We start from the raw sequence: 15,352 nt of genomic DNA, 5'->3' as shown, positions 1-15,352 counted from the left end.
GATGGACTGACGTGTCTTTTGTTATTAAAATAATAAATTGTAACATCTTTGTAAAAGAATCTTTGAAAATGGCAAGTGGATACCTGATGTAGCAACAGATTGGTAAAGTTAAACAGGAAGTGTATAATGCACTGGTGTCAAACTCAAGGCTTTTATTTCTAAGAGGATTTTTTATATGCTTTTATTTTGAAGGAGATTTTTCTATGCAGCGGACTGCTATCTATTCACACTCCGCAATGCTGCGTTCACAACACGCTTTACTTGCGTGAGTTTACACGTTGGACTATTTGTGATCGTTAAGCTTCATTACCGACTTTTTTATTCCATGTTTGTGCATGAAAACACTGAGTCTGTTAAAAAAGGCTGAAGTTATAAAAATATTATGTGTGTTGTATTACCTCATGTCCTTAAGATGCACCTTTGGGTTTTTAATTGAGTATAAAAGGGAATATTTCAAACAATTTTTTTGTGTTGGCATACTGTGATATTGTGTACTGTCTCAGGTTTAAACTGCACCATATCATTAAATCAATTTGAGAAGTTGAAAATGTTCCTCGCTTGTCATTAAGGGGTCAAGGTGGGTCCTGCAGCCAGACCAGTTCAGAACCACTGCCCCAGACCAGTTGAACCACTGCCCCAGACCAGTTGAACCACTGCCCCAGACCACAAGCATGTCTTTATTTGCTCACAATTATTTGTTGGACCAGTTATGTCCTTCTCAACTGTGACAAAAAAGCTTTGAAGAAAGTTAATATAATAACGTGCGTTTGATCTTTGTCTTTGTTATTTTCTTCTATTTTAGGTTTGATCTTTTATAATTGTATATTTATTATAATTTAGTAATGTGGGTTTCTTAACCCTAAATTAAATGGACTTCTGTCATAGTAGCAGAGACATTTGCTTATATATATATATATATATATATATATATATATATATATATATACACATACATATATTTTTACATTTATATAAATGCATGTACATTATTTGTACACTTGAAAAAACAATAATCTAATACAAAGACAGTTAACATTATGTTCGGGAGGAGTTCAATTTATACAGTGTTACAGTTACAAGCGGCCCTTTGAGGACGACCATGATGCTGATGTGGCCCGGGGTGAAAATGAGTTTGACACCCCTGGTATAATGTATCCAGTTTGAACAGATCGGCCTTTATTGTCACCGATACCCGATCCATCTGTTGGAGTCGCTATCGGCCCGGTATCGCTCTCCGGTCATCCCGACCACAAACTTGTTAGTTAACAAGACATTCCTTTGAAAGTTACACTTGTAACACCGTAGGTTAGAACAGATAAACACACGCTGCTTTTAAATCTCTTGCCAAGAGTTTTTTTTTATAGAGCTGATAGAAATGCTACAAACCCGATTCAGAGAAAAGGGGCGGTTGCTGGGAGCCGAGCGTAGCAGGTGCTGCCGGCCCATGGGGGCATATTTGTGTACTCTGCTCACTCAGTGGGAACATTTTAATTTGATCCCTTTTTGTTTCTATAAAACAGGTCAGGATTTGTTCTGGCCCTGAGCAATTTGTGTCGGTGCTCGTGGAGAAGTTGCAGCACCGACGCAGGAGCGCCGCGCCGCCGCGTGCTTTCAGAAACGATCCTATAAAACACACCCACGCTGCGTTTTTAAGGTTTTCAGGAAATCTTTTGACAAAATGCTCCGTATAATCGGAAAAGGTTTAGCCACCTGGGAGACGCTTAAGATCGCACACTGTAAGTCACTGGCAGGAAATAAGGAGATCGGTCCCAGCTGGAGTACTCAAAAAAAAAAAAGAGAAAAGAAATGACACCATGCCATGCAAAATAAATACTTGCTGTCCTGGCCACAGTATTCATTTTAATACATGTACCATTCATTCCGAGAAATGCTTTGGACAAGTCTTTCAATTTCTGGAATTTTTTTCTCAGCCTGCATTTACGACAGATAGCGACCGTGTTGTTTTCTTTTTCAGGAGTGGAAAGTCTGTGTGCGCCACAGTGGAATGTTCTCTGTTGTCTGACTCTACGCGCCTAAAGTTGCAAGTCATTTGCTCTGCAAAAAACAAATCATGAAAATGGGCCCCTTTTTTTTTTTGCTCCTCAGAAACCGCACTATGTACCAAGTAAAGAAAAACTGAGGTTTGCATGGCTTCTGACAGAACTGTATAGGTTTTCCACAAAAAAAAAAAATATATATATATTTGTAAATGTGGTTGTGCAGACGGTTCTCTTGGTATTTCCTCTCAGCGACAGTGGCTGTGAGGGTTTCCCTCTAGTTAATAGACCACAGCAGTAAGGATGCTCTCAGGAAATCCCTCTGACAGGAGCTGATCTTGACGACTGGATGTAACGTCTTTACGATCAGCTGATTCTTTTTTTATTATAAAGAGTTCTCACAGAACGCCCATGTGGAACCTGCAAAAAGCTTCCGCACAGCATTTTTAGTTTTATCCATATTTTGGAATGTTTTGTCGAGCTTCTCTAAGAGTACATCTCCTCACACTAGCGATGACTAATTATAATAATAATAATAATAATGGTTGTGTTCATTTTGGACTGCTCTTGTTTTGGTGTCATTTGTTCAAATATATACAGCATACCTTTCTGTTTTAGATGTTGAGAGTAATATATTTCTAGCTACACCATTGCAGGTATCCAAATCAGCGCCTCATTTCTAATTGGTTGATCTAATCAAGTATTTTAAGTATCATTTTTCATTCAATGATTTAATCTAGCGACTAATTTATCAATTGCACATAAACTCATCTAATCCCTGTACGTCACAGCAACGCTTTCCCTGAACTATAGAATCTGTATTCTTTCTTTTAATTACGCACTTCACTTTAAATGCTCACTCTGACATGGATCGACGTCATCGCTGCAGTAGCCGGCAGTGACCACCGACCGTCTGTAACGTCCGTTAAAGCCTCTCGCTCACTCGAGCCCATGAGAGGAACCGGTAAATGCATTTAACGGCTGAATCACGACGTCGGGTGTCGCATGGGGTAAGAGGAAGTTACCATAGCAGCGGCCATTACCGCCTTCAGCTGGTACAAAAGCCGTCTTACCGGCGTGATGAGACACTTCCAATTTTTGGGCCCTCACTTCTGTCTCAAAATACTTTCTAAAGGATCACAGGCAAGTCTTTTTAGCTGCTTCGGCCACTTCCTGTGACGTTCTAATGCGCGTTATGCGTCGATTACGAGACTCCTCGTAAAGATCTAATTGCAGTGTGTTAGACTCCTAGTGTGGCTTTTGAGCTTTTGGGGGGGCTTGTCAGTAAAACTCTGACTCGTCATCTGGACAAGCGTACCGGTCATGGGATCCCCATCGAAGTTCGTCGCCAGCAGTCAAATGGGCCTCTTTCCCTGTCGCGGCCCTCACTTCGACAAAAGCTTGTTGTCGGTGGGGAAAATAAAAATGCTATTATTTGTAAATTGCTCCAATCATCTCGTGTTTTCATTTTTTTGTTTCTCCGTTCGGAGGCTTCTGTAAATGTCACTTCGGCTTCTGTCAGTTTGTCTGCGTGCGTTCGCCCGTGACGCATCCCTCCACGGGCGAACGCACGCACTCGCAGAATCACATGCTCCTCGTTACGGCCGTGGTTGAGAACTTCTCCCTCCCCAGGCTGCGCAACCTCTCACTCCGACCGAGCGGTGGTGAAAGATGTGCCTAAATTAGGACGCGCGAGTTCTCAGCATCGCCCGAATCTTACACTTTTCCAACGTGCGTTGCGTGGCGCCGAACTTCATTAGCAGCTTTTCTTTCTTTTAAGAGGCTTACATTTCCATCAACACCTTGACGTGCAGCATGCGATTAAGCCAGCCAGCCAGCCAGCGAGCGTGTGTGTCCTTTTGTGTGCGTCTTGCACACAGCGTTTGTTTTTCTTAAGTGAAAATCGGGAGTCTCCTGGAGAGTATTAGTGAATATTAAATTAAACTCCTTTCCCACGGGCTCCAAGCACAGAGTCGGTGCTGTTTATTGATGTCCCCAAGTGCATAGGGGTAGACTAACAAGGGTTTGGATACTCTACAGTTTCAGCTTGATTGTAGCTGTATGTGGCTCTTGAAAAATTAAGAAAAAAAAAATCCAGTGCAAAACAAAAAAGACATACCGTTAATTCTCAAATGTCTTTATTTACCTCAATGGCAGAGACAACCCGGCTTTTAGTTCAAATGTATATTAAAGACAGGATTTTAGTGCTATATATAAATATATTGTTAATGCGCAACACTGCCTTAATGTGTATCTGTTGTCGTGATAAGTTCAGACGTGTATTTCCGCACCACTAATCCTTCAGTGCAAGTTGTCATGTTTCCGTTTCTCTTCACATAAATATTCTAACCTTCCTTTAGGTCGGCTTTTATTGTGAAATATCTACAGGAAGTGTTCACTTTAATTTTTTAACGCGGATCGAAGAAAAAACTAAAAGGTGAAAATAGTGAAAGATATAAGGTCAATGAAACATTTATTTCTGTTAAAACTCAGCGCTGCACTGATGTGGACCACAATGATGACTTCATCATGCGAGCCTTTCTACTGGCTTGTCCTGGCCACCTCTGGCTATTATTTAAGTCGGCCATTTTTGGAATACCAGCTTTAAATGAAAATTCCACGACATTTCACCACTTATGATGACTTGAAGTTATACATCTTAAGTCTTTCATCTTTGTGAAAGGGAAAAATGATCAAAGTTAGAGAGTATATCCTTATTTGTATGGCATGACTAATAGAGTGCAAAAGACCTCTGGGCTAAATACAGTGGCCACTGCAGACGAATTGCGTTTACCAGGGTGATTGTCTATCAATTAAGTAGAACTATTGAGCTGTGTCGTAACACAACCCGATGACCTAAATGGACAGTGCAGAGTGTGCTGTCAGGCAGACGAGGCCCACACACACACACACACACACACACACACACACGGAAGAAGTGTTGTGCTGCCCTTTTTTTTTAAATGACAGTGCAACGGCGAGGACCATTTGAAAGTCTGGGATCAACACTTTCAGTAACACTCCAGTTTGTTTGGGATCTGAAGGGGCAGATCGGCTGCTTCTCTTAACACTTCGATTTAAATTACAGTTTTGGCAGCTTGCTGAGCCGCTTGTCTCGGTAGTATTATAAACAGCTATTACTTAAGCGAGCACGGGTCAAAGCCGTAGCGGGGAGTTTCTGTTGCGGATATTCCTCTGTTGCTTAAATGGTTTCGTAAAAAAAGAGAAAGGCGGCAGAATTAGTATGCAAAACTCCCAAATGCCATAGCAGGGCGCTCTAATGTGACATCAACAGAACATTTTTGTAACCATACTTTCACCGATACGAACATAGGTCCTGACGTCTTCAATTTATGTTTGGTCTATTAGATAGATATATACTTTATTGATCCCCAATTTGTTGTCATCAGTAGCGCCTTACAACTTGAAGATACAAAAGATCAAATATATAAAGAAGCAACAGTGATGAAAGAGATATATATATATATATATACACACAATAAAATAGAATACAACTAACTGGAATGAAATATATTTGTATATATTTCCAGCCACAGAGTGTATTCATTAAGCAAATTAGATAAACAATAGATAGTGCAAAGTATGTATGTGAAGTGTAATAAGCATCCAGGTGTACAGTGATGAATTAATCCACAGAGTAACTAGCAAGCGGTGACTTATTATAAAGCCTTATTAGAAGATAAATATAGAATTAATTGACAAAGATATTGTTATTATTCTTTTTTTTTTTTAAAGCAAAGATTTCTGTAAATACACTGACTCCGGTTTTGTCAAATGTAATTATATGCACTGGTTTTCTCGGTCTTTGGTAATTTGTGAATACGCTATAAAAAGTAGTCCATATTGCGGTAATTGATCTATTTTAAGGTATCAACCGAAATAACCCCGTAACGCGTAGCTTTGATCCTTCTCAGTCTAAAGATGCCTGCAATTGATCCTTTTTGTGCCCCAGATCTGGAAATACTTTTGACCAATTGAACGTTTTTTTGCTTTAAAACCAATCACCTGTGACGCCTGGTTGGCACCACGACAGCAGCAGCCCATGCGGCCGGGACTTCCCTGAGCGGCAGCTAGCGGCTAATTGTGCTAACATTGGCGAGGCGGTTGACGGAGAGGACAGTTCTAACCTGGGTGTGTGCGTTCTGTAACGCGGTCCCGGCACGTGGGTAAAAACAGACCTTTTATTATTCATCCAAAGCCGCGTGGCACAAGTCCGCTTGCCGGCCCAGATCTGAAGGAGGCGTTCGTGTCCCCCACGCGAGAGGCTTTGCGTTCTAACAGTTTCGCCACAGGCTGCAGAACGAGAGAGCTGCAGACTCCAGCGGTATGCGTCAGCAGGCAGACGGCAGCGCTAGTGCTTTTTGGAGAGGAAGACGTAGCAGGCCTATTACTCACCTCTGTAGCAGTGATAGTGCTGTGCTGTGCCTCCCAGGGGTTCTGTCCAATCATTGGCGCACACTTCATTACCTTGTTCTGTGGAGGTGTGTGTACTCTGTACTCTTGCTGCAGAGCCCTCCACTTTGTGTATACTGCACAGGGATTTGCTGTCTGTATTTACAGTAGGGTTTGTGCTGCTTGAGCTGCTTTTTTGTTGTTGTTCTTATCGACCTTAAAAACACAACAGCAAATAAAGAGGCTCCTATGTGTTTTAAAGAAAAATAGCTGTGTTTGCCAAAGGGTCATATCAGGCTTCATCCCTCTCTCCTCCTCTTCCTCCTCCTCCAGCACCAGCGTCGCGATGATCCCGCTGCAGCTTTTTCGTGCTGCATTCGACTCAGATGTTTAATTTTTTTTATGACCCTGGTGGACAAAGCAGGTTTTCCCTTAATCATTTGAACAACATCTGGGGAGGGAAGGAAGGAGGGAGGGAGGGAGGGAGGAGGTCTTCCGTCCTGGAGGGCGGTCGGGCCAGAATCGAACCGTAAATAAGACGTGGCTCAGAGGATGTGGGATGCTTGTGCAAGCGAGCGTGGGTCTGTGTGTGTGTGTGGGAGAGGCCATTTCAATAGAGTGCGCAGCAGGGCAGGGGGAGGGGAAGAGGTGGAATCTGCCATATGGATGAGAGAGAAAGACAAAAGGGAAATATGGAAAGGAAGGAGACGAGGGAGGAGACGAGGGAGGAGACGAGGCGTCCCACGTCAACTCACTTGACGCTCCCTGCTGGCCCTGGGGATGCTGACGGCACAGTTTTTGTTGATTCCCTCTCTCTTCACCCCCCCCCCCCCCTCCCCTCTTTTGTCAGTCTCCATTCCCGTTGCCCTCGCATCGCTCTGTTCGTGATCCTCCCCGATCTCTCTCTCTCTCCTCGTCCTCCAGCGTGACCTTGCGAGTGTGGAGTTCCTCCCTGTCACACTGTCAGGTCTGCTGATGCATATGGCCGATGCCAGGGAGCGTCTTCGTCCTCCGAGTCAAAACTATCTTTCTCACTGGGTGTATGAGTTGAAGGGTAAAGTCAGTGTGCCACAGGGACGGCGTTGCAGAAAGAAAAAGAAAAAGCTGAGGGGTTCCAAAAGAAAAAAGCTGATGGATGCGATTGCTCCAAGTATGAAGTGTTCCTTCTCGCGGGCGGTGCTCCCTCATTTAATGCCGCCACTGGCTGGATTATGCACATGCCCCCCACACACAGACTACGGCCATGTGTGTATGAACGTCGGGAGTCTTGGCACTGCTCTACGATCTGAGTGTGTGTGTGTGTGTGTGTGTGTGTGTGTGTGTGGTGACAGGTTTATGGAGAGGTGTCGGTATGCAAGTTGTGGCGTCTGTATGTAAGCTATTTTCATATTTGCACACCCTGTTTTTTCGTCTTCACATGATATAAATATGCCGAGTAACAGTGTTTTATAAAGTTGATATTTAAAAACCGTGTGTTGGAAAATAGACATTGGCGGGCCGCCACTGTCTATGTAATTAATGGAAAACACTGATAAACAAATACTTTTTGTTTGTTTTGATCTATGAAATATTGATTATTTCATAAATGCTGGTTTCATTTCTAATATCTCGGACCCTTATGAAACGTAAGCTGCCAGTGCTTTGACGACGTGTCGGTCGAGTGTTCGTCCAAAGCGACAATGGCGGCTCCCAAGGAGGTTGGCGTAGAGATGCAACAGTAGCATCGCTTCTGTTGGAACTGGAGTGTGTTTCTTAAGCAAAAAGAACGGCACTGCAGGCTTTTTTTTTTCTCGGTGGAATATGTGTTTCAGCTCTCCTCCCGACTGGCTTTTGGCAATAGTTTGATTGACAGATGGTTGATGTCTTGAATAAAAGATAAGAACACATATTTTCACCATATGTCCACACAGGGTAATGGGAAGAGAGAACACGGAACCAAAAAAAACAGGCTCAGATTGGCCCCATACACACCAGAACGGAGATAATTATTACTCACAAATAAGTGGATTTGGGAATAAGTAAACCTCCAACACGGAAAGAGTGGCAGGGGAGCTCAACCTTGTCCTAAACCTTTAAAAAAAAATGGCTAATTTGTGAGGAAGTAAAGTGACTGTTGCGCAACACAACTGACGCTGTGATGTGCAGAAGCCATGCATGCATGGAGACAAACATGTTGACCCCCATGGCAGTTTCATGTGCAATTTTCTAACACCGTGATGGAACGGCAGAGGCAGTGAGCGGCACCTTGAAGCTTTTATGGAAGCTTCCTCCTTTTAAGGACCATGAAATTCCCAGGTTGGGTCACCAGCTTTACCCGCTACTATAACTTGGTAATTTGACGAGTGCACTTGTATTTCATTCAATGGGTGTGTGAGGAGGAGTAGCAAAAACAAGAAGCAGACATGTTGCATTCTGGAGGGCTCCAGACGAATGGATGCAGTCAGCACAACCAAAAGGCAGAACATATATGACATACGTCTTGCTTGTTTCTTTATACTCAAACTAGCTATTAGGATATGCCAGCGCAGGGGGAAATCCCCCTTCAAGGTTATATTAAAAAGGAAAAAAAAGCTTTTGATCCAGTTGTAGATGGATGATGGCGTGCAAAGACAGACAGCCCCTCACCAACATCGTAATTTAAAGGCACGCTTCTCTTTTTTTTCTGTTGACAACCTCACCCTGTCATTTCAGTTTTCATTCCTTTTTATGTTGTTGTTTTGTACAGGTCGTAAATCAAGACGGATGATCTATAAAGTCAAGGGGACACTATGCAGAGGTGTTTTTTCTTTTCTTTTTTCTTTCTGGGTCATCAAACCAATTGCCACCCCGGGTCAGTTAATCCGGCGGTCACCCCCCCCCCCTCAAACGCTGTAACATTTCTCCTCTTCGGCAAACATAATGTGCACCTCGACGCTCGAACAGGGTGCCCACGTAAAACACATAAAAAATGCAGATGCTTCGCAGGTACGTTCATAAATCATGTATGCTTTGCTTCTGCGTATATTTCTCCCCTTCACTCGAAACACAAAATGATTGGCTTCCCAAGCGACTTTGTTTATGGAAGTCACACAGGAACTGAATCCGTGTTTGTACGTGTTTCATTTAGTTTAATTAAGAAAGAAGAAGAAGAAGAAGCTCGGCGGAGGTCAGGAAGCGGGCAGACGCACATCTGTGACAAACTAGCAAGGGTTCACAATATCAAGCATGTTTTATGTATGTTTTCCGAGGGTTCGTACATTTGAAACCCACCGATGTCATTCGACTGTACGACTGCCCACCAGCCTTTCAGTGATTTTGAAGTCTAGAAAAAATAAATAAAAGGAATGGCATTTTCAAGGGGCTTGGTTTGTGTCATTAAGTATCAAGTGTTGTTGCTGCTGCAGCTTCTCTCAGGGCTGTGAGAACCGCAAATTATGGTTCTTGCTACGAGGAAATCAGAGCTAGCTTTGGCAATTAAGAGTCTGCATGAGGCAAACAAGCACTTGAGATTTTTCCAAACGCTGGTTGGGACTAACTGCTACTGAGGGGAGAGAGAGCAGCTTTGATTTACTGTATATTACTGATAGGGGTTTGGTTCTGAATAGCTACAATGCTTACAAATGACGTATTGAACCCTTTTCTTTTCTTTTTTTATCTCTTTGTTTTGCCAAAGACCAACATTGAGAACATGCAGGTAACGGTGGCAGCTTCTTGCAAAAGGTTCACGTAGTAAAGGCAAAACATTTCTGTCTTAGGCCCCTCACCAAACAAGCAGTACACAATACACATAAACTGATCATTTCAAGAATCTTCAAGGTAGACAACACATCCAAGTAAAGCAAAAAAAATAATAATAAAAGGGAATGTTTTCAATCACATCCCCGGTGCTCACGCTGGCTGCGTGCGAGCTCTCAGACGTAGAACTTGATCTGCAGAGGATACCGTCCTGTTCCCCCGCCTGCAGTTCCCCGGCATGCTTGACTGTCTGGAGTTGGCTGGGCCAAGAACGGGTAATCCCTCCAGAATTTTGGAATTAATCTGTAGCTGATATCCAGCTCATCCACCGCTGCATGCAGAGAGTCGAGCTCCTCACAGTCTCCTTCGCTGCCGGCTGCTTCATTTTGTGTGTTAGAAACGCTGGTAGCCGCCAGAGGACGGCTGACGCTAACGGCCTTTTCATGCAATTCAGATTTTTGTTTTGTTGCTGATGGTATAAGTAGAGTATAAAATGAATATTTTCAATGTAGTAACAATTGTGTAGTGTAATCGTTGCTTATTAAAGGTCCAGAAATAATAGCCTGATAATCAGATTGGATATCCATTTAATCTTTATCAGTTGGGTCTCTCGCCTATGTTGTTTCTGTTGTGGAGGGTTTGTTATTTTGCTTACCAATCAGTAGGGAGGGACTGGTCTATCTTGCCTTCTGCTTTTTTTTCCATTTTGCTTCTAAGATCCGTAACATTTTTCACGTGCACATTTTGTGACCATTTTTCTGTCACTATTTTCCATTGATGTACATCTGACTAGCTTGAGTTGGGGAAAAAATAAAACGGACCCACTTCAATTGCTATAATAAATCAGATCACCGCAGTGATTCAGAGGTCTGGAACAAGGGTGAATTGCCCAAACCCAACACTGGCTTGTGTGAGGGCTACTGAAGTCTCCTTTTCCTTTTAACAAGCTCTTTATCCAAGTTACGTTATACATTTTGGCTTTGACAACAATGCCTTCTCTGTGCTCTGTAGTTTGCAAATAAAACACACACAAAAACTAGCCCTCCCATTCTGCCCAGAAGTTAAAACTACCCTCCACAAACCATGAATCAAATGAAATGAACAGGAGATAGTTGGCCCATTTCAGCGTCTTCTACCACCTGCATCTGTCCCAACATTGCGTACAGTAGCGATTGTCCCTGTAAAAACAGCTTGGGTCAGCTAAAATCTGCCCACGGATGCAAAGACAAGTCGTCCCCAAAAGAAAACCAGCGCTTGTAGTTTCCCCGACGGTGTGATGATGCGGTCGGCGCGGGTGGAAAATTAATTTGGATCTCAGTGCTCATTAATTCCCAACTTTAGTTAGTCTTTACTTTAGTCGGGAGTTTCACCGTTTCATGTTCGCCTCCGACGGACTGAATGGCTGCTGCTGCATATCATCTGTAGGAGAGGCAGAGTAAATAAGGATCCTTTAACTCAAGTTGAAATGATAGACCGAAGCTGTTCTCCCCTGCCTGAAAAGTTGCAGACATTTGGATGAATAACAGCCTTTTTGGTTGTTTAAGGAGTAATGTTTCAATTTTGATTTTTTTCCTCCCTCAACCCAGTATTAATTACTTGTTGGTGGTTATAGTGCTAACTCCAACGTTTTGAATCCTTATTGGTATTCTGATCAGTAAATAACATTACAATGTTATATTGATTCTTTGAACAACAATACAATATTTGCTGATATCAGTCTATCACAATACGATAGCTTTCTCATCCATATGAGACTTTTGTACGTCTATTAACCACAATTGGTCGCATTTATATCAACTTACAAACAGCAGCTGAAATATTTTTCAGAATTGTATTACTGGGCTCATCCAGACATTTAAGTGAAAAAAACAAACGTGTATTATTTTTTAGTAATAAAGCTCGTCTCTGAATCATGTACAGCTGGTCCACCTTAAAGGTCAGTCTACCGAAGTGATCCTGAGCTGAAGTTGCGTCTATCTTCATCTTAAAAATGAACTAGAAAAACAAAACAATCCCTGTTGATTACGGCGCCGAGGGGAAAGACAATTTAAATAGGCTTGGATGGACATGCCATGGGAATTAATAAAGGCACATCTTAAAAAAAATGCTGATGTTTATCGTTTTCACTTTTCATCGATGGGTTGATTGGATCGATACGCCGATCCATACCGAAGGATCTTTACACCCCTAATAGATGTGTAGTTTGTGTTTTATAGACTGTATACAAAAATTAGACTTAAGGAATATTCTATGGCACCCGTTACACTGGCATCCGTTTGAATGACGTTTTTAGCTACAGTTGAGCAAAAGCCATACGTCCTCTATTTGACCTCGTCTTCATGGCTCAACTCGAACCCACTGAGGGGTTCGAGTGACCTTTTCACAAGGAGGATGACTCCTAATACGGATCTCAAGGGCACGGCGCTGGAGCTTAATCTGCGCCTCGGGCCGGCCTCACTCATCGTATTTCTTCCCATCTCTTCCGTGCGTCACCGCTTCAATAGTTCAACATTGTGACGTCACGCAAGGACGGACCTTGCTCATAAAATAAAAGTATTATCCTCCTTCTGAGTCCAAACCATCTACTTTACGTCGGAACATGGCAAAGAAATGACTAATTTGTGTTCAGTGGCGGGATAGCACCGCCTCCAGGACAAGCTTGAGTAAGTTGCGAAGGAAAAGGTCATGTTTGTGTCCGTGGCTCGGTCGAGGGCGAACGGCCTCCTTTCAGTGGAGACGGTGGAAAGTGGCGTGTGAACGTGTCATGGACGCATTGACTAATTCCAAGATTAATTAGATATTGAAATTCTGGAAGTTTCTGATCAATAAACATTGATCGCCCCCCCCTTTCCACAAAGTCAATACACAGAGTTCTGTATTTGCACTTTAGACCTTCGCCATGTCGGTCCAGACCTCTGACGCGTGTCCGTACGGAGTAAAGCTCTGCCGTATCGGTGAAACGACCACAAAGGATGAAATATGTATCGCGGATGACGCTGGCTGAGGTTGGACTCGTGCCCGCAGCCCAATGACTCTTATAATATTCATTTCCCTTCCGCTCGTTTTTTGTCTTGTGGGCCGCTAACAGGAGTCTCGGACAATGACGGCTTTTATGATTTATGAGGCCACCGTTTGATCGCTCTATGGCAGAGACAAATGGGATTGTGGTTAGTCAGCCAGTGAGCTGGGCCCTCGTGTGCACACGTTCCTATATGTGTATCTGTGTGCAACCCCCACTAACACCCCCTTCTGCAGTCAGTCATGACCCTTTCAGCAGAGCCATCATAAACTCTAAGACAAAAGCTTTTGATTGATTACATAGTGACAGTTATATGTCCTGTGTCATCAGTGAGATGGCTATTGCCTGGTGATTGATTATTTTTATTTCACGGATTGAAACCCGGGTGAGAATAGTCACACGGCAGCTGTTCTGGTTATAGCCCCACCCCCATGTTGCATACATGGTTGCACATCACTTCATTTCACATGACACAAGTCGAGAGCTAGCTAGGTGCATAAAACGGCTGCTTTAAAAGGCTGGGTGCATTAAACACAATGTATAACCTGTTCAACAGTGCTGTTTTCTTGCCGTTTGTATAATTCAAATGAGTTGAGAGGAATAACAACAAGGAGCTGTACTTTGTTACTAATCCAGGTCAGTCCTTGATTCTGTCTAGCTGCTAGAAAGGATTGATTTTACTCATTCTCATCCCAGGATGCAAAGCAGACCTGGTTATGGGAGCCTGGAGCCCAACCAAGACCACCTCCTCTAAAGCAGGGGTTTCAAAGTCTGACACATCTGGGCCTCACATCAAACCAAATAAGACAGTTCAGAGTAATGGATTTTGTCACTCCTGTTTTTATTGTTTGTTTTTCCTCTTATATAAGGGATAATTTAATCTAGATAGTTTTGAAACTACAGTTTCCATAATTTTGTGGGGATATGACAGGAAGTAATATGCTGCCATGGAGTCAGTTGGTTAGCTTAGTTTGAGCTGTTTACATTCATCCAATTTGCACCATTAAAAATGTAATGCAAAAAGGAAATGCAATTAGCATTTCCTTTTTGCTATCACTGGATTACTTTGATCCTCAAGGAAATGCTGATTCTGAGGTGCTGTAGTTATGAGGGTTCAGATGTGATAAAGGTTTCACCGAGTTATGAATTAGAGGAGGAGGCTCTAAGGTCTCAGCTGATCAGGTCTGCAACGAGCATCATTGCTTTGCTCGGATTCGCCCAAACAAATCGTACCACGAGTGGCAGTCCAACGGGCTCGACAACGTACGGTTTAAAAACGCCACGCGGCTCTGCTGCATCGTGGGATGTAAAGGAAGGACTCGTGCACCTTCAGTGTTGCAATAAAGAAGCTCGTCAGGCAAGTGAAAAAGATGCGAGGGGGGTTGATTCTGCAATCACAAATCACCGCCAAGGCTGCAATATTTCATGCCGCCACGTCTCCAGTTCAGCGGGGTATTTATAGTTGTAGGACTGATGATGTAAATAAGCACAGCTGCAGTTCACTTAATTTGTATGCAGCGCTGCTAATTAAAACCGAATACAGGACTGTATTAAATGTGTCCCAAAAGGAGGCGTGTTTTTCTGCCACAGAACAAGTATTAGTTGAAGAAACCAATAAATATGTTTGGATGCGCCTACGGTTTCACCAATTAAGTACTGCAGTACTCATTTCACACGTCTCTTAATTTGCTACAGTGATTCTGTTTTGATCACAGAAGTAGTTTTAAGTGTGTGTGTGTGTGTGGCTTCCTTTGCCGCAGTGGTCAAGCTGCAGTTATGAGTCTGGTTCGGTGGCCATTCTAATTATTATTCCTCACTGTCGCAAAGGAGCGACGTTATTAGCAATATGTCTTTATTTAGCCTGCACAAAAACCTGTGTGTGTGTGTGTGTGTGTGTGTGTGTGTGTGTGTGTGTGTGTGTGTGTGTGTGTGGCCGCATAGTTTATACAGGCCAACAAAGCGTAACCTTGATGCTCCTAAAAGAAAAAAGCATACTTATATATTTGTGAACTTATAAGGAAATGGTCTGCATTACATAAAGTGGAACACACGCCGCCCGGAGTGCGGAGTGATGTGTAATGTGACTCATGAGAAGTGATGCGCATAGCACACTCTGAATGCATCATGCGGACAGAAGAAGTGGCCAAGGTACACTAGCCGGGATGTGCTGAATGTGATGCGGTTGCTCTTCTTACACCAGTCAGATGTC

This window comes from Taurulus bubalis (genome assembly GCF_910589615.1).
Source record: "Taurulus bubalis genome assembly, chromosome: 15".
In the NCBI taxonomy this organism is placed as follows: Eukaryota; Metazoa; Chordata; class Actinopteri; order Perciformes; family Cottidae; genus Taurulus; species Taurulus bubalis.
This window is presented reverse-complemented; position numbering follows the sequence as displayed.